The 26,208-nt window shown below is 37.4% G+C and overlaps 1 long non-coding RNA gene across 1 annotated transcript; it reads left to right on the forward strand.

The window, feature by feature from the left end:
• Positions 1–2,788: 2,788 nt before the first annotated feature.
• LOC137652400 (uncharacterized) lies at positions 2,789–21,105 on the forward strand. Its single transcript, XR_011046272.1, has 2 exons — positions 2,789–2,866; positions 19,402–21,105. It is a non-coding gene; the product is annotated as an uncharacterized lncRNA (long non-coding RNA).
• The last annotated feature ends 5,103 nt before the right edge of the window (positions 21,106–26,208 follow it).

A 26,208-nucleotide genomic window follows, 5' to 3' on the forward strand; every position in this document is an offset into this window, starting at 1 on the left:
AAATAAACTAATCTCAAATATGTCAGAGAGTTATATGTGGGGTGAAATGGCAGTTGGATTTTTCAAATAAAAACCTCCTTTTATATAGGACATACGAAACTGCTTCCAGTCAACCCAAGTTTGACTAACAGCTGGAAGTTTTGTTTCTTGAAGGAAAAGCGAAAAAGTATTCCATTTCAAATCCCCTGGATTCAAAGGACGCTTTTGGTAAAACAACTGGATTTGAGTCATACACAACATTCTTTCTTTTCATATTGATAACAAATAGAATTTTATTCGTTTCGTATATTCTTTGCTGGTGTTGTAAAGAATCCTCTTTTCTTATATTTCATTCCAAATTGAGTGTCGAAATTACTTTCTTCATTACTGTACATACTTTGAGATTTTTGTATGTTAATGTTAATTTGTTTCTCTTTTCCACTTTGCAAATTACTTTTAAGTGATATTAATATTATGTCAAATGAACTATATATATATATATATATATATATATATATATATATATATATATATATATATATATATATATATATATATATATATATGTCTCCACAAGTGCTGTATTTATCTTATTTATTTGCACATGCCTTATTTATTTCATTTCGATTCTTTCGGTTTCTAAAGCCACTATACTTTCTATAATACTTATCAATATTTTGAGTGTAAAAATATTGACTCAATGAGTGCTCCTCATGAGCTCTATCTCATAATTTTGGAAATTCACATTATAGCATTTTTGGCTATGATAATGACTATATATCATAATTCAAGAGGTTTTTATGATAATAATTGGTTCTATTGCTAAAATGTCTTTTTGAATAGTCCCAAAAGCGCGTCCAGTCACGGACGTAACCACTTTCCTTTAAAAAATGACAGCGAAAGCTATCCAGTTTTGTATCCCCTTAACAGCAATCTTTTCATTTTCTATGATTCCTTTGGAGTAGATGATCAGTTTTCTATGTTCGATAGGGTATTCGTAATAATCGTTTGTTTCAAGCATGTTCATATTTCATTAACTGCTCGTTTACATTTTTACAATTTTAATGTTATGATTAGGCTGAAATATACTTGAAGTGTCAGAGACGATACCTAAATAGACAATAATAGTAAAACTCATCCAGATAAATAGACCTACGCAGGCGAAAATATATCATACTAGTCACGTCTTGCTGATGTATGGCATTTTATGTTGAATAGGCTTACACAAGTCCTTTTATAGTTTATATATCAAATATCTGTTTTAATGTTATTAATGTTTTTAAAATATTTTGTTTTAATTTTTCATTACTTCTTATATACAGTAGTTTATTTATATCCTTATTTCCTTTTCCTCACAGGGCTCTTTTTCCCTGTTGGACCCCTTGAACTAGTAGGCAACCTCGAAGTATGATGATTATGTCCTTATGTAACCCCTGTGTTCTGGGAAATTACTGCTACTAGATAAAGAAAGAAACTTTTTAGCCATTTTTTTCACACAACTTGAAATTGTCAAAAAATTCATTTATCTATTTATTACAGTTAACCTAATTTTGTTATTGAAACATGATAGGATGGGGAATTTTATAGCGTACAACCTTAAAATATTTTTTTTTCGAAAACAACAAAAAAGTTCCACATAAAATTTGTCACATTTAAAATACGTTCTATATAATGATAAAACAATGCATATAAAGAAAATATAATGCTATGAAAGTTTCCTCTTTCTAAACTTTTGCATAACAATTTACCATTCAAATGCTTTTTAAATGAAATAAATTGGTCATGAAACAAAAATGTAGATAGAGTTTGAAATAACCCAAAATGAATAATGTTTTAATGGGGCCTAGTTGCACTCGTGATAAATCCACCTAAATAATCAATTATTGATTACTTGTTAATACGAATATTACTCCCCACTCTTAACAAAAAGTCACTGAAAAGGGGAAATAAACTGAATTATTTAATACGCTGTATTATTTCTTATAGAAATCCCATCAACTGAATCAGTAACTAGTAACTTTTAGGTTAATACAAATATTACATTCCACATATAGCAAAAGAGTTTCAGAAAATAAAAGTTAAATTATATTATGAAATTTACATTTTTTTTTTTATTTCTTAGGGTAGATCATCAAATCCATCAGTTACTGATAAGCCCCAGGTTAATACAAACATTACTCTTTTTTTCTAAAAAATAGTCACTGAAAATAAAAAATTACATAAGCCAGATGAGTTATTGTATAAAAGACAATATTTTCTTTCCCTTGGGTAATTTCATGAAATGAAACAGTTACTGGTAGCCTACCTGAAAATTTAATGCAAATATTAATTACCACTTCTTAAAAGGTCCCTGAAAAGGAAACTGTTACATAGGATTCAACTAAAATCCTTTAATAATCCATAAGTCTTATAAAATTAAAATGTTTGCGAAATATCGTATATATATATATATATATATATATATATATATATATATATATATATATATATATATATATATATATATATATATATATATATATATGCGTCTCCATATATATTTTTGCTTGCATAAAAATTCGAATAAGAATGTCTGGAAGTCAGAAAAGTAGTTCATGGTAATTCTACCTTTTTATCGTAAACCCACAGAAGTTAAGTATTCAAGTAATGTAGGATCTCTCCTTCTATCTTTATGTCATGGCATTAAAAAGAAAGATAATGTTAAATAATGATCTATTAAGAAAATAAAGCAAGTTGCCTTCAGGTTCCAATATTCCTGTCAAATGTATTGTTCCGCTGTCGAGTGTGTCATTACTCTACCGGCTGTTCCAGGAAGAAGACAAAACCAAGAATCTCTCTGTTTGTTACCGACATTTCTGGTAATTAAGCGTTCCACATTTTTCCAAAGGTTGGTACCGTTAATTTAGATACTAAAACAGGTGTATTAAACTATCCTCAGAGTTATTTTAAAATTGAATAAGAATAGATATGCAGTTCGCATTGTTGGTGGGCCTAATCTGTTTGGAGTCTGTAGCCATTGGCCGTAACATTTTATCAATGGAACATTTTCATTCGTCCAAATCTAATGAACTGCCAAAGTTGAAGTCTAATGTATATTGCATATAGTTTTAATAGGTTATAGAACTTTAAAACAATTTGGTGTGCTCTGCTTTTGACGACTCCAATAATGTTTTCTATCTACGTGAAATTATTTTTATTTTGAATTATAAAACGGAATTGTGACTATGATACTTTAGTATTTTGACTAATTCCTATGGTAATGTCACTCTCCCCTGCCTCTGCCAATCATGATTGGCTTTTAAATGTATAAACGTACACAAGCCATATATTTTTCCAGCTGGGTATCTTATTATATTTAGTGCGGGGATGGTATAACATATCATGATTGGGTGTTTTGCACCAAAACTCATGAATAGAATCAGAGAAAACACAAGATAACGAATAGGAAATATATATGGTTAATATAATTGGCTAGAAATTAGATATTGTTTAATTATTGGTAAAATTTCGTTAGACCCCCACCCAGCTACTCTAGAAAAACTTAGGTTATTTTTTTAGGGGGGGGGGAAGGGGGTATTCTTACAGTAACAGCTTCGGTAAAATTCTGATATCCTTATTTTTTTACTTATATATATACACATACACACACACACATATATATATATATATATATATATATATATATATATATATATATATATATATATATATATATATATATTCATATGAAAAAGAGGTTTCATTGTAGTGTATTACAGGGCAATGTAACCCAGGAAAAAATTACGCTCTTCGAAAATGACACTCATTCCTGTCGCAAATTAATAGTTTCAGAAATATATATACATCTATATCCTCCGATAATGGGGGACCCCCAGTTGGAACTCGGGGTTTTGGGTGGGGAAAACATACTGGGGAATCGATATATAAACGTAAAACAAGCCTTTTCTTCTCTATACATTACCTTCTTGAAATTATAATAACTGGAGGAAAATACAAGACAGTATGTCTGGATAGACTTTGGAGGCGCCGTTGCAAAGATTGTGTCATGAAAAAATACAGTAACCAGTGCTGCCAACGTCCGATGTAGATCAAATGTTATTTTGTGACCTGTCATACTACTAGGCTAGGTTAGGTGGGTTTGTTAGGTTCTGAGCCCTTTTTGTACTTTTTATATATTGAGTAAAACTTATATGGAGAAATTATTTAAAAAACGTATGGAAATATCTATCATTACTATCGTTAGTAATGTCAGCGTGCCGTTGGTAACTGTGTACCATACGTCACCGTTGGTAACACTGTGTATTATTGGTAACGTTGCTAATGTTATCGTTCGCAGTACATTCATAAGAGAAGTGACACCGTGCAACTCAAACTTAGCCGAATTGGTTGAACTGTTTATTTCCGATTGAAATGAACGTCAAATTCGGTTAATTCACGTTATTTACTTTAGGAAAACATATATTTTCTGTTCGAAATCTCACCCTGTAATACAATAAAAAATTACCCAAAAAGATATTCGAGTCTTCCATAAATCAAGGGTTACGGAATATTTGCCAATGAATATCGTCCCTTATTGTTACCCCGAGGATGTGTTTATGGCTTTATGCTGCCATGCTGTTTTTTCTCATGAAGGTATTTTGTTTTATGTCAATACATTGTTGATAAAAAAGCCTGATCTTCCATTGTTTTTGGGTATGAATGATGGGTACGATAAAAATGCTGAAGCATTATTGGTTGCTTTGTTTCAAATTAACTGCTATTTTGGGAATTCATCCATCCTTGAAAAAAAGTGTGTGCTAGTTGACTGCTATGGATTCTGCTTTTCAGACGTGCAGTAGTTGCTGCTTCTCATATTTGAGGTTATTGGATATTACAAAAAAACTCCAGTGCTACCAAAGTGTTAATTGTCCCAAGGTTGAGTGAAGTGTCTAATCAGAAGGGTTAAGTTTCACTGTATTACAGTTTCTCATTTCGAACAGAAAATATATGTTTTCCTGTAGTAAATAACGTGATTGGACCAAATTTGACCTTCATTTAACCGCAAACAAACAGAACAACCAGTTCGACTAACTTTAAGTAGCCGAACTGGTTGCTGTTATTACGACTGAAATGAAGGTGGAAACCAGTTAAATCACGTTTTGTACTGGAAAACATATATTTTCTGTTAAAATGTTTATATATAAGGTCTCATATATTTTCTGTTAAAATGTTTAAATATAATGACTTGTTCAATTTCCATGTCGCTTCACTCGTCAAGATCGTATGTACTGCGAATGCTTACATTAGCAATGTTGCGCAACGTTACCAATGTTACACTGCCATTGCTAACGTTAGCAATGCAACTATAATATTAGTATGTGTATTTTAAAACATTTTCCATATACCCTTTACACAATATATAAAAGGGTACAGAACCTAACAAACTCACCTAACCTAACTTAGAACACAACCCCTAGCCGAGGGCAAGCCCCTGGACACCCTTCTCAGGTCACAACCCCTATCTAAGGGCAAGCCTCCGGACCCCCTTCCCAGGTCACAAACCTCCCCAGGTTATAACCCGTATCCAAGGTTCTACCTGCTAATACATAAAATTAAAGAAATTAATTACTTTTATGACCGTGACGACGAAACTTGTGGGTCACCCGGGTGTTATGACTGTTAGTCTGTAACATCTTAACTTCTTTTTAGTACTGCAATAGGAACACTGTAAACGTTGGGCTATTACATTACGAGATTTAAGAACATTATCAACATTGGAATTCATCAAAATACTTTCAATTATGGATTACTGCAGTCGTTACAAGTTTCTAAAACTTCCATCGTAAAATACGCAAAAAGACGTCACTTGAACTAACAAAGACCTGACTTGGACAAATGTTTCCACGGAAAAAGGTTTGTTGGAAGGGGGTTGGGGGGTAGGGAAATATTAACCCCTCCCCTGCGGTGCAAACTTTCCATACGTATGGGTTCGTGATTGGTTAACAGGAAAGTAAACATGAATGAACCAGAATGGGAAACTTGTCCAGAGCAAGTATTTATGCGAAATCTGGGCATGACAAGGTAATAACAAAATGTATAAAAGTAATATAGCAAGATAAAATGGAGTGTATGATAAATAATGTTTAATGGGAATATAAAATGAGGTGATTTTATAAGGTATCGGGTAATAAGACGAGTAATACTGGGGTCAAACGTAATATGTATACGAGGGTGTTACATGAAAGGAATGGTATAGTTGTACTGGATCAAGTCATATACATAAATAAAGTGGGTGAAGTCGAATAGTTAAATTTGACGGCTAGAGAAGAAGAAACACTATAGCTGGAGGAGGAGTCTATGCACAGGGAGGAGGGGTTTTTGTGCAGCAGGTCAAAACCTGCTATGTACAAACGAACGAATGAGAGCGTCAACAACCGACAAGTAGAATGACAAAAAATAAGTGGAAAATACTGCTAATGTTAGCATGTTACGCTAACATTGCCAATGTTAGATTGCGCAGCTCAATATTACTGTATTTTTTCATGAGACATAGCCTTTGCAACGGCGCCTCCAAAGTTTATCCTCTTATACTGTTTTTCTTTTCCTCTGTTTATTATACATCCAAGAAGGTAATGTATAGCAAAGAAAAGGCTTGTTTTACCATTATATACCATTTCCCCAGTATGTTTTCCCACTGGGGTCCCGCATTATCGTAGGATTTAGATATATATATTTTTAAATATTTAACTTAGCCGGTGAATATATAATAGCTGACGTCTCCGGCGGCTCGACAGAAAAACACAAAAACTCGCGAGCGATCGCTATGAAGGTTGCGGGTGTGCCCACCAGCGCCAACTATCGGCCAGATACCGCATATACATGTAAACAGCTCCAATTCTTCTCTGTCGGTCTGATCGACAAGGTGTTCCATTGCTCGCTGTTAACCTTGAGTTTTTCAACAGTCTTGGTGAAGTACTTCCTTTTGGTTTGAGCTTTCGCAGTGCAAGTGTTTTATCTTCAACTTAAACTCTTGAACTCTTTTTTGGATAGATTTAATTGTTGATGACTTTGGATTGTTTTTTGGACTTTCTTTGACTTTTCAAAATGGCTGACCCTTCTCCAATTCCTAGATTTCGTAAATGTAATGCTAGGGATTGCAATAAGCGTCTTCCAAAGGCCTCTCTCGACCCACATACTGTGTGTTCTAATTGTCGGGGTAAAACCTGTCAATTAGGAGATCGGTGTGAGGAGTGCGTGGGCCTTTCGGAATTCGATTGGCTTGAGTTTGACAAGTATTCTCGTAAGCTAGAGAGAGATAGGGTGAGGAGAAGTTCCTCTAAATCGTTAGAATTTTCCTCCTCCCATGCCCCTGAACCTAATCCTCCCCCGGTAGTAGTTGTGCCTGAACCCTCTACTAGCACTCAGGAACCATCAATGCGGGATATGTTACGTGCCATTCATGCTTTGGGCGAGAGAGTTGAGTCGTTAGCTACGGACCGTAATCAACTCGTGGCGGACGTAAAAGAGTTAGTGTCAAAGTGCCACATTAGAAAATCGTGGGAAAGTGATTAGTGCGCAAAGTGTTATCAGTGTTGCGACCGAGGGTTCGTCTGTTCGTGCCTGTCGTTCGCCTAGTCCGAGACCTCTTGCAAGCTCCCAAGCCCCAGGGAGAAGTAATGTCGTAGGACTTATGGGTTCGAGAGGCTTTAATCAGCGAACAGACGTTCCCTCTATGGTTTCAGGCGTGTCTCGTCAAGACCGCCCCTACCATAAGACGAGCGAGACGGTTTTCTCCTCGTCATCCGAAGGCTTTTCGCGTAAGAAATCGTGGAGCAAGGTTTCGAGACCCTTAAAGCGAAAGTCAGTCCCTTCAGGACAGGTCCAGCGTCCTGGTTGTAGGCATTGGGACAGCTCTGACCCTGTGCAGTCATCGGAAGACTGCTCGCCGCCTAAACAGAAGCGTAACACAGGCTCCGAGAGTCTTAGTGTAGGCAATGTTTTGCAGTCACAGATGTTACCCTCGTCTCTTACCGCACCCATTCCCGTTGATCCTAAATGGGTTGTACTGCAAGACATGCAGAATAAGCTTGCCTCTCTTATGGAGGACTATTCTGCTGAAAAGGTTCACGATGATCCTCGCCGCTTAGCTGATCGAGATCCTGGCCGTCAGCCGCCCAAACGAGCCTTTGCTCGTCCTGTTGACGTTGGCGTTACAAAGTCACGTCAGTCACGTTTTGTAGAGCCTCACTCGATGCAGTCCCGTGTTGACTTTCAGCCGCATGTGGACGTTCAGCCGCTGCCGAATGCTCTTGTTGACGTTCAGGACGTTCGCCAACCAGCGGAGTTGACTTGTTTTGACGTTGAGCGTCTAGCACCGCAGTCAAGAGTTGTTTTGACTGCTCAGTCTAGGCAGTCTCGAGTTGACGTCGAGCGTCCTCCCGCTCCTGTTGTTGTTGACAGTCAGGCTGTTAAGCAGTTACATGACGTAGCGTCCTGGACTGCTACTGATGCTCCGGTGCGTGTGGACTCTGCTTGTCAAGCATTGCCACCAAGGCAGGTCTCGCCCTTGCTTGTAACTCAGCAGTTATCGGACGAAGCTCCTTCAGATGAGGACGTTGCTGATCCTCATCCTGATGATAATCCTTCAGATGTAGATGAACCTAAGGCGGTTCCTCCTTCGATGGACTTAAAGAAGATCATGTTGATTTTCAAGGATCTTTTTCCAGATCACTTTGTTGCTGTTGCTCCTCGTTCGCCTCCGTCCGAGTTTGCTCTAGGCTTACCTGCTTCCAAGCCAGCCTTTACTAAGCTAGTGCTTTCTCGCTCTTCCAAGAGGGCTTTACGTCTTCTAGGCGACTGGTTGGATACCAGGAGGAGTTTGGGGAAGACGGCCTTTGCCTTCCCTCCTTCTAAGCTTGCTTCCAGATCGAGCGTCTGGTATGACACGGGAGAAGTTCTCGGCTTGGGAGTCTCTGCCTCTGCCCAGGGTGACTTCTCAGGCCTCGTAGACTCTCCCCGTCGCCTGGCCATGAGACGCTCGAAGATTTGTTGGTCCTCCTCGGACCTTGACCATCTGCTTAAAGGCGTATACAGGGCCTTTGAAGTGTTTAACTTTCTTGACTGGTCATTAGGAGCTTTAAGTAGGAAGATCTCGTCTGCCGACCAAGATGTTTCCTTACTTATCATGTCCTGTATGGATAAAGCCATCCGCGATGGCTCCAATGAGCTCGCCTCCACCTTTACGTCGGGAGTCTTAAAGAAGCGAGTCTTAAAGAAGCGAGAAACCCTTTGCTCTTTCCTTTCGGCAGGAGTTACTCCCTGTCAGAGATCGGAACTGCTCTTTGCTCCCTTATCAGCGGCCTTGTTTCCGCAACAGCTGGTTAAGGATATAGCTGCTTCGCTTGTGCAGAAGGACACCCATGACCTGATGGCGTCCTCTGCTCGCAAAGGGGCTCCTTCTTCATCCTTTGCTGTGAGACCCAGGATCGAGACTCCTGCATCTAGATTTATCCCGCCCTTTCGTGGCAGAGCTCCCAGCAGGGGAAGCTCTCGTGCCGAGGGAAAGAGAGGTAAGAAGAGAGGAGCCAAGTCCTCCCGTGGCAGAGTCTGACTGCCCACAGCCTCAGACAGCGGTAGGTGCCAGATTGAAGAGCTTCTGGCAGGCCTGGGAGAAGAGGGGTGCAGACCAAGAGTCTGTTCTGTTGCTCAGAGAGGGGTACAAAATACCGTTTGTACGCAAACCTCCTCTAGTAACAACTCCCATAGACCTCTCTCCCAGGTACCGAGAGGAGTCAAAGAGACAAGCCCTAAATCAAGAAGTGTCTCTGTTGCTAGAGAAGGGAGCGGTGGTGAAAGTCTCGGACCTTCAATCACCGGGGTTTTACAACCGTCTCTTCCTAGTCCCAAAGCATACAGGAGGTTGGAGACCGGTGCTAGACGTCAGTGCGCTCAACGTTTTTGTTACAAAAACAAAATTCACGATGGAGACCACGAAGTCCGTCTTAGCAGCGGTCAGAGAGGGAGACTGGATGGTCTCTCTCGACCTACGAGATGCGTACTTCCACATTCCTATACACCCGGATTCCCAACCGTTTCTGAGGTTTGTTTACAGGAATGTGGTGTACCAGTTTCGAGCCCTGTGCTTTGGCCTCAGTCCTGCTCCTCTCGTGTTTACGAGGCTCATGAGGAATGTGGCAAAATTCCTCCATCTATCGGGAATCCAAGCCTCCCTGTACTTGGACGACTGGCTTCTCAGAGCATCGTCCAGTCATCGCTGTCTGCAGGATCTACATTGGACGTTGGGTCTGGCCAAGGAGTTGGGACTTTTGGTCAACCTAGAAAAGTCCCAACTGATCCCATCCCAGACTATTCTATATTTGGGGATGGAGATTCGCAGTCCAGTTTTTCGGGCTTTTCCGTCTGCCACCCGAATAGAACAAGCCCTTCTCAAAGTCCAACTAATGCTGAAAAGAGAACGTTGTTCAGTCAGGAGTTGGATAAGTCTCGTAGGGACTCTCTCATCCCTGGAGCAGTTTGTGTCGCTAGGGAGACTACACCTTCGGCCTCTCCAGTTCCATCTAGCCTCTCACTGGAACAAGGACAAGACGTTAGAGACGGTATCAATCCCAGTCTCCGAACCAGTAAAGGCATGCCTGAAATGGTGGGACAGCAATATCAGTCTGAGAGAGGGACTATCCCTAGCAGTCAAGAACCCAAACCACGTGTTGTTCTCAGACGCGTCGGATTTGGGTTGGGGTGCGACCCTGGACGGTCGGGAATGCTCGGGTCTGTGGACCTCAAGTCAGAAGAGCATGCACATCAATGGCAAGGAGCTATTAGCAGTCCACTTGGCCTTGATGAAATTCGAAAGCTTTCTTCGAAACAAAGTGGTAGAGGTCAACTCAGACAACACCACAGCTTTGGCGTACATCTCCAAGCAAGGAGGCACACACTCCCTCACGCTGTACGAGATCGCAAGGGACCTTCTCATATGGTCAAGAAATCGAGGCATCTCCCTGTTGACGAGATTCATCCAGGGGGACTTGAACGTCTTGGCAGACTGTCTCAGTCGGAGGGGTCAGGTGATACCCACGGAATGGACCCTCCACAAGAACGTGTGCAAGAGTCTTTGGGCGACTTGGGGTCAACCCACCATAGACCTCTTTGCCACCTCGTTGACCAAAAGGTTACCAATCTATTGCTCACCAGTCCCAGATCCAGAGGCGATCCACATAGACGCGTTTCTACTGGATTGGTCTCATCTGGACTTATATGCATTCCCACCATTCAAGATAGTCAACAAGGTACTGCAGAAGTTTGCCTCTCACGAAGGGACAAGGTTGACGTTGGTTGCTCCCCTCTGGCCCGCGAGAGAGTGGTTCACCGAGGTACTTCAATGGCTGGTAGACATTCCAAGAAGTCTTCCTCTAAGGGTAGATCTCTTACGTCAGCCCCACGTAAAGAATGTTCATCAAAGCCTCCTCGCGCTTCGTCTGACTGCCTTCAGACTATCGAGAGAGACTCAAGAGCTCGAGGCTTTTCGAAGGAGGCAGCCAGTGCGATTGCGAGAGCTAGGAGAGCTTCTACCATCAGAGTATACCAGTCGAAGTGGGAAGTCTTTCGAGACTGGTGCAAGTCAGCATCTGTGTCCTCTTCCAGTACCTCTGTAGCCCAAATCGCAGATTTTCTTTTACATCTGAGAAATGTTCGCTCCCTCTCAGCTCCCACGATTAAGGGCTACAGGAGCATGTTGGCTTCGGTCTTTCGTCATAGAGGCTTAGATCTTTCCAACAATAAAGATCTCCAAGATCTCCTTAAGTCTTTCGAGACCTCTAAGGAACGTCGTTTGGCGACTCCTGGATGGAACTTAGACGTGGTCCTAAGGTTCCTCATGTCAGACAGGTTTGAGCCATTACATTCAGCCTCCCTGAAGGATCTCACCCTCAAGACGCTTTTCCTAGTGTGCTTGGCTTCGGCTAAAAGGGTCAGTGAAATTCATGCCTTCAGTAAGAACATCGGCTTTTCTACAGAAAAAGCCACATGTTCACTTCAACTTGGTTTCCTGGCCAAAAATGAACTGCCTTCTCGTCCTTGGCCTAAGTCCTTTGATATACCTTGCCTGTCAGAGATCGTAGGCAACGAACTTGAAAGAGTGCTGTGTCCAGTTAGAGCTCTTAAGTTCTACTTAGCTCGTACTAAGTCCTTACGAGGTGGATCTGAGGCATTATGGTGCTCAGTTAAGAAACCATCATTGCCTATGTCAAAGAATGCTTTGTCATATTTTATCAGATTTTTAATACGAGAGGCTCATTCTCACTTGAATGAAAAAGACCGATGCTTGCTTAAGGTTAAGACGCACGAAGTAAGAGCTATAGCAACTTCCGTGGCCTTTAAGCAAAATAGATCTCTGCAAAGTATTATGGACGCGACCTTTTGGAGAAGCAAGTCGGTATTCGCGTCATTTTACTTAAAAGATGTCCAGACTCTTTACGAGGACTGCTACACACTGGGTCCATTCGTTGCAGCGAGTGCAGTAGTGGGTGAGGGTTCTACCACTACATTCCCTTAATTCCAATATCCTTTTAATCTGTCTCTTGAAATGTTTTTAATCTTGTTTTTGGGTTGTACGGAAGGCTAAGAAGCCTTTCGCATCCTGGTTGATTTGGCGGGTGGTCAAATGTCATTTCTTGAGAGCGCCTAGATTAGGGGTTTGATGAGGTCCTGTTGTATGGGTTGCAGCCCTTGATACTTCAGCTCCTGGGAGTCTTTCAGCATCCTAAGAGGATCGCTGGGCTTCGTGAGGAAGACAGACTAACAAGGCAGAGTAATTGTCTAAGTCACCTTCCTTACCAGGTACCTATATATATTTTGGTTTTGTTATGATATAACTGTCAAAAACTCTAAGCATATACGCTGTAAACTTTATTAATTCTGGTCTCTACCCACCACCATGGGTGTGAATCAGCTATCATATATTCACCGGCTAAGTTAAATATTTAAAAATGATATTTTAATTATAAAATAAATTTTTGAATATACTTACCCGGTGAATATATAAATTAAAGGCACCCGGTGAATATATAAATTAAAGGCCCCCCCTTCCTCCCCGATAGAGACCCAGCGGGATGAGAAGAATTGGAGCTGTTTACATGTATATGCGGTATCTGGCCGATAGTTGGCGCTGGTGGGCACACCCGCAACCTTCATAGCGATCGCTCGCGAGTTTTTGTGTTTTTCTGTCGAGCCGCCGGAGACGTCAGCTATTATATATTCACCGGGTAAGTATATTCAAAAATTTATTTTATAATTAAAATATCATTTCTGAAGTATTCATTTGCAACGAGAACGAGTGTCATTTTCGAAGAGAGCGGAATTTTATCTATAGAAAAGAGTAGTTTTTTTCCTAGGTTACATTGCCCTGTAATACAGTACAATAATACCATCAAAAGATGTAATTTGCTTTGTAGAGTAGTTTTCCACCCTGCTAAGGGAGGTAAGTGGACAGGGTGGCCAAACTAGTTGGCTCAACACCTAGGGTGTGTGTGTTTAGGTTAGGCAGCTTCTGCAGCTTCTCTTATGTACATGTTTTTCCTAGGTTAGGTGGGTGTGTTTAGGTTAGATAACTCTTATTTTACATACTTTTTCCAAGGTTAAGTTAGGTGTGTGTGTTTTGGTTACAGCTAATATTTTATACATTTTCTCCTAGGTTAGGTTAGATGGGTGTCTTTAGGTAAACGGCTTCTCATTTTACCCTTTTTCTCTATTTGCTCACTCAAGAACCCTGTTTTTCCACTGTAGACCCCATTATTTTAGTTATAAAGGGCAGGCGGGGGGGATTCTATACAATAGCTCCACCAGCAAGTTATCAAACTTGAGTATTTCCTCTAAAAAGAGGGAAATCAAGGTTTCGTTTTATATGTAAATCTAAGTGGCGCTAGGTCTTGAAGTGGTTTAAAAATCAAAAATAAATTTGACCTGGCTGAAAAAAAAATCCCTTGACTTCATAACTCTCTCAAATACTTCTTCAGACTGAGCTCTCATTTGTTTGTATGTTAAAAACAAATTGTCATTATTACGTCATCGACTATATTCTACGTAGCAAGATATCACCCAAATGTCATAGTTTTTAACCAATGATGATTATCCACATTTTATTGAGGACTAGCATTTTAATAAAACTAGAATCACGTGACTTGAATACATAATCAGGTGAGTTTTACTAGGAAACTACAGTAACACTCTTCGACACTTGTCACACAATTTCCACTGCTAATTTTTCTGTCTTTTGAGAGCCATTGAGGTGTGTGAATCTTCAACTTCTGGTGCGGTTTCTCATATACCATCTACTTTGACATCAATTTCTGTGGATTTTCTCCCAAGCTTTTGTGTCAATCGTTATTTAAGTTATAAAGATTTTGTTTTTCTTTATTGGGGTACCATGGAAAGAATAATAAAGTACTGCCAAGTTCAGTGTTATTAAAAGGGAAAGTGACACTATTTGCCCCACCTGTGGTTCTAAGTGCTGACTTGATATTGACAAAAAAGCATTTTGGTGTGACAGAAGGGATGTAGCATTGAAAAACAAAAAAGTGAAAAAGGGTGTAGTTTCTACATATCCACTTTTAAGGGACCTTGGTTTGAAAAGTCTCATTTAGATATTGGATCTAATTTGTTACTTGTATATAATTATATTGGTGTTGAATTTAGTTATAAATTTGTTGAAAATTAATTAAGAATTTCTCATAAAACAATATTTGATTGGTGCGCATTCATTCGTGAAGTTACTGTGCATTGGGTAATGAGTCTGAAAGCTGAAGCTTGCCTTTACCCTCCAACCTAATTAGCATAAGTACACAAAGGATTTTAGGCTGTCTTATATTTGATATGGCTGTGTAAGGGGGTCCCCCTCCCTGCTAGGTAAGGATAAGGCTACTACCTTAGGTTAGGTGGTTTCTTTAGGTAAGCTGGTGGCCTTGTTTGTTACCCATTCTACATGTGCCATTATTCGTACTTTAAACCGATTCTTTAATTCATTCCTCATCCAAAAACCCATGTTACCCACTGGGGGCCCCGGAAGATTGGAAAGGTTAACAAACAGCGTAAAAATACTGTTCCTCCTCAAAAAGAAAAAGGGCAGCTTTAGATAAAGCCCTAAGTAATTCATCAGATAATAAATATCAGTTATTAGTGCTGGAACTATTGTATGAAATTATCAACTATGGCCCTGTATCCCTAAATCTGATTTGTGGCAGAAGTAAAGGTCAAATTCGTTGAAAACACGCTAGTTAAGCGAAAAAACATATATTTGGCGGAAAAGCAAATTTTGCTGCAACTATAATTTTACAGTTTCATTGGTAATGCAAAAGTAAGAGGGTGAAACAACAGCTACGAACTAACTGCTGTGGTTATCTCTATACAACATTCTCCCTCAAGTTAATTTTCTTCTGAGACCCATTTTCTATCGATTGCAAACTTTTAAGTTTTTAACATTAGGCAATTTTAAAATGGAAATAAATACAAGAACACAAGCCAATCGCACGTTCCTCACCTAACCTAATCTAGAAGCCTTATCCTTACATACTGGGTATGGGGCCTCGTAACTCCTGCGACCCAACCCTTAGACAGCTGTATTCTTAGCTAGGCTGAAAGCTAGTCTGCAATGCCCCGAACTTCCTAGAGTGAAAGCAACATTTTTAGATATCCAAGAGTTTCAACAGCTCCTTTCAGGCCAATCGGTATTGTTGATGAAGGACAACATGACTGTATTGGCTCACATAAACGAGCAGAGGGTTTGCTATCTGGCCATCAAAATACTGTGATGGACAGAAGATAATGCGATCTCCATGTCAGCCAGGCTCATGCCAAGAAAGAAGAACCTCTTGGCAGACAATCTTAGCTTTAAGACTGGTGGATGGATCCAAGTTGTCTTTAAGTCCTCAGATAGCGACTGTGGGGTTCTCTAACAATAGATCTGTCCGTGATTTCTCTCAACCAGAAGCTTCCGCTGCACTACTCGCCAGTTCCAGACCTACAGGTGGCATTCCGGGGTGCATTCCAGCATCCCTGTGACAACTTAGACATCTACACATTCCCCCAGTTCCGCCTTATGAGGAATCTCCTCAACAAGGTGAAATCATCTCTTGATCTTTTGACATTGATAATGCCACTATGGCAACACGCAGAATGGTACCCGGAACCTTCTGCTGCTGCTGACTGAGAAGCTTCATTACACGACTTGCTACACCAACCGCATATAGAGATCTACCACAAGACAGGCAGATCCCTCTTGACTTCACACTTGGAAGCTATCCAGCACCTCCTCTCTGAGGGGGTTTTCGCAACCAGTGGCAAAACAGATCTCTGATTACCTTAAAAAGGTCTGCCTACCAGGCAAAGTGGGTGATCTTTTGTGGTTGGTGTCTCTCTCTCCACTCAGAGCTACTATACCCCTGAGTGCCAAATTTTTATTGTATCTCCAAGAAGAAAAAAACTGTGATCAGTACCAGTGGTTAAAGGCTATTGCTCGGGTTCGGGCCAGATCTTTAGACTGCAAGGAGTTGACATTTCCTCTTCAGCAGAATTATCTATGCTCATACAGAGCTTTGAGCTAACGTGTCCTCAGTCGGAAGTGAAATTCTCCTCCCTGGGATGTAGTTAGTTTTTCCATACCCTGGAAGAACCAGTCCGAGTCAAGCATCAGACTGAGACTTTTAGACTTTTTATACTGTCTTTCTTATCGTCTTGGTCTTGTCTAAGAGGATCAGTGAATTACTTGGCCAATTCTACAACATCGCCCATTCAAAGGGATGGGGGCAGGTGATGTTCAACTTATCAATGAATTTGTTACCAAGACTCAAAATATTGTGGTTGCAGACCCTAGGTTCGTGTCCTTCCTGAATTATGTCCTGTGAGGGCGCTATCTCAAGTGCACTAGAAGAGCTCACCCACGAACAAAACACACCTTTTTCAGCATGGGCAGGGTCAAGAGAAGAGTAACAAAAAATAGCATATCCTAGATTAGGCATGTTATTATCCAAGCTATTAACCCTTCTGCTCGACATGGGTGTCGACCAAAAGCTCATGACATCTGGGGCATAAGCATATACCTGGCATTCAAAAGGAACTTCTCTTTGATGTAGGTGTTAATACGGGTATGTGAAAGCATCAGATGACCCTCGCCACCCATTACCTGTAAGACGGGACACTCAAGTCCTCTTAACGCTATGACCTGTGGTGGCTGCTCTGAAAGTGATCTAGCTACAATACCTCCCTCACAAAACTATTAGCAGTCGGTTGAAGACAAAGGTAACGCAGTTAGACTCTGTGATGAGAGTATAAGGAATGACTGGCCTTTTTTTTCTCATCTTCCCCTCTCTTGGGGTACAGCATCTGAAGCTCTGACACCTGGTTCTCATCAATAGTTGCGAGTTGCTTGAATTCATGTGTGTTTCATTACATCCCCAATCTCCTTGCAAGGAGGAGTTGGAACGTCTGGATCTTTTCTGTGTGTAATTTCACAAACACATTCCTTATACATAGCTTAGACAGGGTCATAGTCTGGTTCCCCACTCACTGTTCTTGGTTGCACGAGCCATCAGCCCTCTGCCATTGTCAAGTGAACGACTCACAAGGTGTCTGAATGCTTATCAAGCTTAGATGTTGTAATCCCAGGTCAAAGGTTAAGGTCAGTTGAAAGAGCTTCCACCCTCCTGTGTGTGAGTCGCCTATGTAAAGAACAAAGGTTTGTATTCGTGTAGGAACAAATTCCAAATTTGAAAGTCATTTGTATTTTCCCTAACAACAAGTGTTATTTCTTTACACCTATTGGTCCGCTATCACCTAACCCCCAAGATGTCCCGTCTGCAATCAGTGACGTGATAGTGAGTGAATAAGGGGTCTGTGCTTCCCCCTGCTACCACTAGTAACAACTGGTTGACAGCTGCTATCCTCTCCTATGTAAATAACAGGTTTAAATAGTTAGGAAAAATACAAATTAAATCTCAAATTTTTCATATTATTAATTCATAGATTTACAGGATATATGGCTTATCCTAACCCATAGTTTTTCATTAAATTGTTGTATACAATATATAACATGATACTTAGATTCATACAAAGGAACACTATATACTGGGAGAATGCCAAATCTTGCCTAAGATTCGGTGATATAAAGACTAAAATAGTAAAAATTATTATTGTTTTGTTAATGTCAAATAGTATTAATAATTCCATTAGACCAACCCAGGATTTTATAATCATTGAATGAAGTTGGATAGATTTTCCATATAAATTGTTGTTGTGTTTGTTAAAAACGTGTGTCTGGTAAGGCAAGGTTTTCAGTTAAATAGTTTACTATCATAGTCCATGGTTGACGTATACCCAATAAATCAAACCAACAATGTTGAATAGGCTCGTCAATTAACTAATCTAGGTCAGGTTAGGGAATCAGTGTGTGATAAGTTTTCCGTACTTAAGGCAAAAGAAGCAAGATGTTAGAGATGGGTAGAATAAGCTGGTTCATGAATTGAAGGTTAACCAGCAAAATCACTTGAATAAGTTAATAAATGATAGAAGAGCTTGTTATTTTATAGAGGCTCCATACAATATTGATTGAAAATTAAGTATTCAATTTCAATTAGGAGGAGGATACATTTGCTTGAAAAATTTAGGAAATTGCAAGTCTTTTGTCTGTTATAGGAACGAGAAAATACCACAATTTTTAATTTGCACTGAACTCTATTCAGTAATATTCTACACCTTAAATCATTACCGTACCAATAAATTCAATGTTTGCCCAAAATTTATACTAGTCTTTTTCGTGACTATCCTATGTATATTATGCGTGTCTAACCATATATCCTCAGTGGTGTAAGCTAGAATGTTTAATCAAGGAAATTATGGTTTATTGCACAACATTATACTCTTGTGTACTAATTATGATTCTACTCTTGAAATTGTTACGGTCACAGTAAATAAAATTTTTGCCCATAGTTTATACAAGCTTTATTATAACTATTTTATGGGTATTGTGTGTCTAACCAGTTATCTTCTGGGGAATAAAGCAGAATGTTTTATACAGGAAATTATGGTTTAATAAGTATCTCTTGACTAAGTTGAAGGGTTGGGTGAATCACCGTTAGTCAGTGTTTTACCAAAGGCCAGTTAGTCGATTATAGTAGTGAAATATTTCCTTGTTTAGGCGGCAATACTTTTCCACTTTTGAGATATACTTTCAGTTGTAATCTTTGCCATTACAAATGCCATGGACATGTCTAGGTTGCAATTATATCCTTAATTTTATATTTAGTACATTAGAATATTTAATTTTTATAGTTTATCACGATCGATATTTTACTAAGAGCATGGTCTTGATATTGACATGCACTGTAAAATATTTGAATGACTAATATATACTGTGCAATTAACATCTTTCATTTTTTTCAGACCAAAATCATCAAAAGAAGAGACATCCATTTAAAGCCTCGTGCTCTAAACAGGAAATTAAACAGCAACAACAACTTTCCCATCGATACCAAGAAGAGGAGAGGAAGACCAACAGCGAATAATCTTGGATTTACCACAGGAAAAATTCCAGAATGTTGAGGAGGAAGACAAAAAGCCTGATAATTTTATTGATTCCAGATTTCAAAAGGATCACCGAATCTTCTCAACTGTCCTCGAAGTCTTTTCTGGAGTATTAAAATAGTCCCATGAGAAAGTAACAACACTACAAATATCTTGACATGCTTAATTTACCAGTTATTTATATCCCTTAATTAAGTTCAGTAGTAATCAGTAATTAAAGATTAAAACAAAATATAGTAAATAAGTAATATAAGTTTTTACAATTAAGATATTGCCAGATTATTTCAAGTTAGGTTTTTTTTTTTTGTTTCTGGAAGCCGTGAATTTGGTTATAAAACTTAACTATTCTTCAATCAAGTAACAACTATTTTATTTGCTCCTAATCTTTACAAAGTCAGTACATCATAAGATAATTTCAGTTAGTTTCCAATTCTTTGTAATTTTCCGGTAAAATACACATGTGATTTTACTTTTCTAGTAAATTCTAAGCACCCAAAATATAACTTGTTAATAAGGTCGTGATCAACATTTATGAGCTCGATTGATTTTCTAATGAAAATTCAAATTGCAATCTTAATTAATATTTGATATCAAAGTAGCACAATCATTCGTTTATTATTTCTTAAAAACTAGTTAGAGAATACGAATTGACCGAATTATGATGGATTCCTATAACCAATTGAAATAATCGACTGGAATTATTATTAATATTAAATGGATTGATTTTATATGTATCATTGTAAATGCTTATGAAAAATGAGGAAATTGACTATTAAAAATCTATTAAGACCAACAAATATCAACGAGGAGCTGATTTTTCTTTATAATTTTTTTTCATGATTTTAACTTTAACTTACTGTTAAATCAAGTGTCAATTTCCTCTGGACCTCTAAATATACTGTACTTCTACATTTTGTCATTTTTAAAATTATGCAAATTACTGTAAACAAGTTATATAAATGAGTGGGAGCTTATGATTATTCATCTGTTTAGAAATTTATTCAGACTCATTCCAATTCATTGTACAATCTGTATATTAAAGTACATTAGTTCCATGTGAATATAACCTTCAACTAATAACTTCATCTTTATGAAATCCTTTCATCTTTGTCTCTGTATAGTATTTAATCTAGCTTTCGAGACTGTCAATTCATTGAGTTTATTTTGGGCAACGTCGTATTTAGGCCTTTGTTATCTTAAAAGCTTTAAACAGATATACATTATTGAAAAAAGTCTAGCCCTCTAATTAGCAACAACTTTCCACAACTATTGGTGTCCTCTTACATTAGTGACGTAATTTGTTTGTCCGAAAATTCCCTTTAGCCCAGTACTAGTATTATTTTTCATATATTTCATTATAAAATTTTTTTTTATTTTTCTAATAGTTTGCTATATTGTATGAGCAATCATATTTTTAAAGGAATCACTGTATTTAAGGTCTTAAGTAGTATTGCAAAGCAATAGAAGGCTAATATACTCTCTCTCTCTCTCTCTCTCTCTCTCTCTCTCTCTCTCTCTCTCTCTCTCTCTCTCTCTCTCTCTCTCTCTCTCTCTCCCGAAATTAAAGTTATATTCACAATAAAAACTATAAATTTCAAAATCATTTTAAATTGTTATAAAACACTTTTTTCCTAACTTGTCCAAGTTTAATCCTAAAACTTAATATAAAATGTTTGTGTTTTTGTTAAACTGGTCATTTTAGTAAAATAGCAATATTTTTTATTATTCTGGTCACTCTCAACACTCCAAATGCTTGTTTGCAGTAGAACATACTCTTTATTCTGGTGAACGGGAATTTGTATTACAAAACATTAGATTTACAAAATTCGTATTGAAATGATAAAATAACTTGTGTACTGGCTTTAAGCTTTGAATATTCTTAATACTGAAGATGTAATTAACTGTCTCTTGCTCGTGTAAAATTTAGCGTATGTTGTTGATAGTTGTAGTTTGGGATATTTTGCAAGTCAAATTTACATCAAAAGGTTTTATGAAATGAATAGCAAATTGATTTGAATTGCAGAGAAGCATTAGTTTTTCCATAATAGTCTTATGAGAGAGGGAAGCGATTAGTTAAATAGTTTTGAAGTCAACGTTTACGATATTTCTTACATTGGATGTTCTAAGAGTAGTTTTAATGTAAAACTTAATTATTCCTGAAAAGGTTAAAGGAGTTTTAATACATAATGAAAGGGTCCAGATTGATATTTTATAAAGAGACATTACTCAGATACATTTAGTTCTTGATACGTAGGATAAATATAAAGGGATTTAGGATGGGAGGAATTACACCCCTTCGGAGGGAAAAAAATAATCATGTCTTGTTTAATTATCTAGGACAATAGGGGAATAATTGCCTATAGGGAAGCTCAAAAGAAAAAAATATGAATTTATTAAAAGCATTTAGCGAATGTCTGAGATTCCAATTAATGGAGAATTTTGAAGGATTATTTCAAAAGTTAGTTCCTTGAAATTTACATTTTACAGATTTAGAGGGTTGAAAATATCACTTTTAGTAAAAATGTAGATTGCATCTTTTAAACCTATCAAGGGTCGTTTTATAGGTGGAATTGCTTTGCAAAACTAAAATTTAACCATATATATATAGGATGTGAATTGAAAATGGTGATGTGACTTGAAAATGGCAATGAAACATATCCAATGCCTAAAACCAGTTGCGTGTAATATGTAATTCAATACTAAATTTCGATTTTATTTGTTTTTCAGTGTTATATTCAAATGTTAATCATTAAAACTTTGAGATGTGAAATGCTTGTATAACTCTTAATTGTACATTGTTTAAAATTATTTATTTCAAATGTTTTGTTGTAAATAAATAGACGTCACGCAATAATATCAATTGTTATAAGATAATTTGTATAGATGAAAATACAAGAGAAATGGTCCTGAATGATAATTTATGGCAAAAGGGACATACCAGAACTAAAGGTATAAGTACATAATGAGTAAAGGTAGATTATCCACCATTTGGATCTCATTGGTTAGTAATATCCCCCTTCTGAGTGGGGATAGCTTAACGTGGTGAAAGGGTTTATCGCCTTAATCATCAAAGCTGTACTAGTTATGGTCACCTATACGAGGTTGGTTTGCTATGAACGCTCATACTAAATCTTCCAACATCACCAATCTGCAATGGGAAGCGTGGTGTTGAAATGGCCAAATTCCAGACATGGAAAAGGGCATGTCTGAGAAGTTTTTCCTACAGCAAACTAGAAATGGCAGCATTTGTATTTTTTTTTTTTAGTAATATGGGTATTACGAACTAATTTCTTGTATCCTATTTGCATTATCAATCAAATCGGAAAAGGATTAATTCATATTTGAATAGGGAATCAGATTCAACTTCATAACAGAAATAACATATTTCAAGTTGGCTTTCCAGGATAGGTCATTTCTTAATGTCCCAACGTTAAAAGAATAAGATTTTTGTCGTGTAAAACCTGACCTATAAATGTAAGACTAGTTTTATATGAGATTTTTGGTCACTGCACATTTTTTTTGAGGGGGAGGGGTAAACTTAAATAAAACAATTTGATATGCACAGGCTCACATTGTCTGTCTGATAATGAAACTGGTTTATAACTATAGTAGCCATTAATGTCCGTATTACTATCCACGGACGTCAAAACCTTTGGCCACCTACCTCATTCAATAGCTATAGCATTGCTATGAGCAGTGGTATATTACTTTGCCATAAATTATCATTCAAAACCATTGTTCTTTTATCTTCAAGTATTTTCGTCTTGACCAATTAGTCTTAGGCAATTGATTCTATAAAGTGGCGTATGTTATTTATAACAATGTATTTGAAATCTTAGCTGTCATTAAATAGCACATATTGGCATATGTGGTATTTAATGACATCTCTTTTGATTGTAATAAATACATTCTTATTCTGGAGCTCATGAGTAGTGCTCATAATGCTTCTCGTGAAAGAAAAAAAAATATATTCACTGCTTTGCTTTCTGTAGCAATTTATGTAAAATGATAATAGGCCTTTCAAGTAATTATAATTTTGGTGATATTGAACTTCATTAAACTGTTAAGATATCTTTACCGCACTCAAACATTGTAACATCTTAAGAAAATGGAAATAAAATGCATATAGAATTACTCTTTTTAATTTAGTTTACCTTATACAAAATGAAAATTAAAAAAGAAAACGTAATGAAAATGAGAAGAAAACGGAATGACAAAAAAAAAAAAAAAACGAAATGGCCAAGAAAACGGAACTTGAGACATTGTCCCTATATTAAACCTCATATGGCGGAGTGTTCTCCCTAATCACCCCCCTACCCCTTAAAGTACCAGCAAATGCCTTATTCCCCACGAATAAGGGCTAAAAGGCTCATGAAATAGTCCTTTATCCTAACTAGTCACTTATCCATATGGAGTGTTATTGAAACCCCACATACAGAGTCCGTTCACCCCCCACTGTGGGATGAGAGCAGCAGTACCAGTGTTTTATGATATATTGAAAGTCAAGATGGCCGAACTGTATCTTATTTTTATTTAGGACCAAACTGTATCTTATTTTTATTTAGGACCAAAGTCCACTTCTTAATCCAGCAGTCTGTCAAATAGATTTTTTCTAGACTTAAAGTCATGATAATAATAGCCTTGATAATTCCATCAGTTAATATCGCTCAAAGGCCTCTTTTTTTAATCATTAAGCTATCCAATTAGGCTTTTTTTTAGGCACAACAGTAGACTATACCCATAAATGTACTTAAAGCTTACAATTAATATAAGGCAAAGAAAATCTTATAAATTCGTTTAAAACTTTTATTGTAGAAGATTTAATGTCAAACATGAGACAGGTTTCAGTATAATTAACTTAGATGATAGATACATAAACACTATGATATCAATGACATATATGTATCAAATTCACGAAACCCCATTTTCTGACAGCTTTAAACGCCTTAGATTCAAAGAAAACTTGACGTTTGTCATGCATAAGTTAATGATTCGACCAAGAAAGGCTCCTAGACGAGTCATCCTTCATTGAATGACAAAGTCCCGTTTTCTTTGTCTACCCGGTCTTTCCGTTTTCTTTCTTGACACCAGTTGACGAGATTAAAGCTCAGCATTTGAGGTTACGTATGTCATGACTGTGTAAGTTAAGTAATGCTTTCACTAATAGAAATGTAAAATTATTAATAAAAAAAAAAGGAAATGGAAAGCCCACCAAGGCCATCCCCTGTCCCACCTAGTAACTGGAAACTTAAGCAAAGTTTTATTCTGAGGAAGCAATGTTACTAGGCCCTTGAATGCTTTCCTTTTCCTTTTTTTTTTCTTTTTTGGTTTTATTAATAATTTTACAAACAATGATAACAGGATTGTAATTTAAAGACTTCAGGAATGTTTTGAAGCTCTCCTGAAGTTAAATATGGAAACATTTACATTATTATCTACGTTACTATAATGCTATTTCCAGCGATTACAGTTACATCAATTCTTAATGAAACTTGAAATTTTACGTTTAGACAAAAAAAAAAAATTAGAACGGAAAACAAAATAAAAATCTAAAAGAAGTAAGAGAGCCATTTTCAAGCCTTTGTTGCAATTTCAGAGCGATCCATTACTACAGACACCTGAAGCTCGGTCAAAAGCAGACAAGATTCACAAATGCCAAGATGCCTCCCAGTCCTGCCCCATTTCATACACATGATTGAGTCGGGTAAAAGAGAAGACACGAGCAAGACTACTGCCCTGACCATCCTTGCTGCCTCTCCCAGCAGACAGTCAGATCGGACCGAAGTACGCATTCATCTTACTCGTGGACACCTAATCACTTTAGCTGTGCAATAAAGTTCTCAAATGCAAACCCTAGGAAAAGTGACACTGGAAAGAAAGTTCAACCTAAAACACTTTGTGACACTAACTTTACTGTTCTAAATGAAACAATATAATGTAAAAATAGACAAATAACCTTATAAAAATGACTGTTTTTTTACATGTAGGTAGCCAATGTTGTGAAACATTGATTTTAATTGAATATTTACTTACAGTTTGAGGTAGATTAATTTTAATTCAAATTTGATAAAACTCCTAATGGCAAATTACAGTATACTATCCTTAGCATATAAGCCCTTAATATACTATCATAGTCTTATAATTATTTACGACACACTCTTCATCTTATAATCTCTTACTATACTATCCATACTTTGCTATCATGAGCATATATTCCCTTATGAAGATATCCTTAGCCAATAAAAAATCAAGAGATAACTTTTTTTTTTTCATTATTTAATGGTTTATTTTACGCAGGTCCTGTGTAACTTGAAATATTGCCAAAAAAGTTACGATCAAAAGTTATGATTACGCTATTTTTAGTAATTGAAACATGATACCTGGATTTTTGTCCTTAACAGACTTCAGATTAGCCCAAAATGGAATGAAGTTCAAAATGCGTTTTAAAAGTTATCGGAATTAGCTCAGACACAAGAGACAGGAAGATAGAGATTGAGTTCGCAAAGTACGATATTCTCTACTGAAAACCGGAACAAATTGAACAGATATATACTATATAGATATAATTTTAGTATTGTTCGAACACGATCGTCTCTGAGCTCCTAAATACCTTTCAATGTACTGTAATGTGATGAAAAAAAAAAAAAAAAAAAAAAAAAAAAAAGG

This window comes from Palaemon carinicauda, chromosome 13, assembly GCF_036898095.1.
Source record: "Palaemon carinicauda isolate YSFRI2023 chromosome 13, ASM3689809v2, whole genome shotgun sequence".
Lineage (NCBI taxonomy): Eukaryota > Metazoa > Arthropoda > Malacostraca > Decapoda > Palaemonidae > Palaemon > Palaemon carinicauda.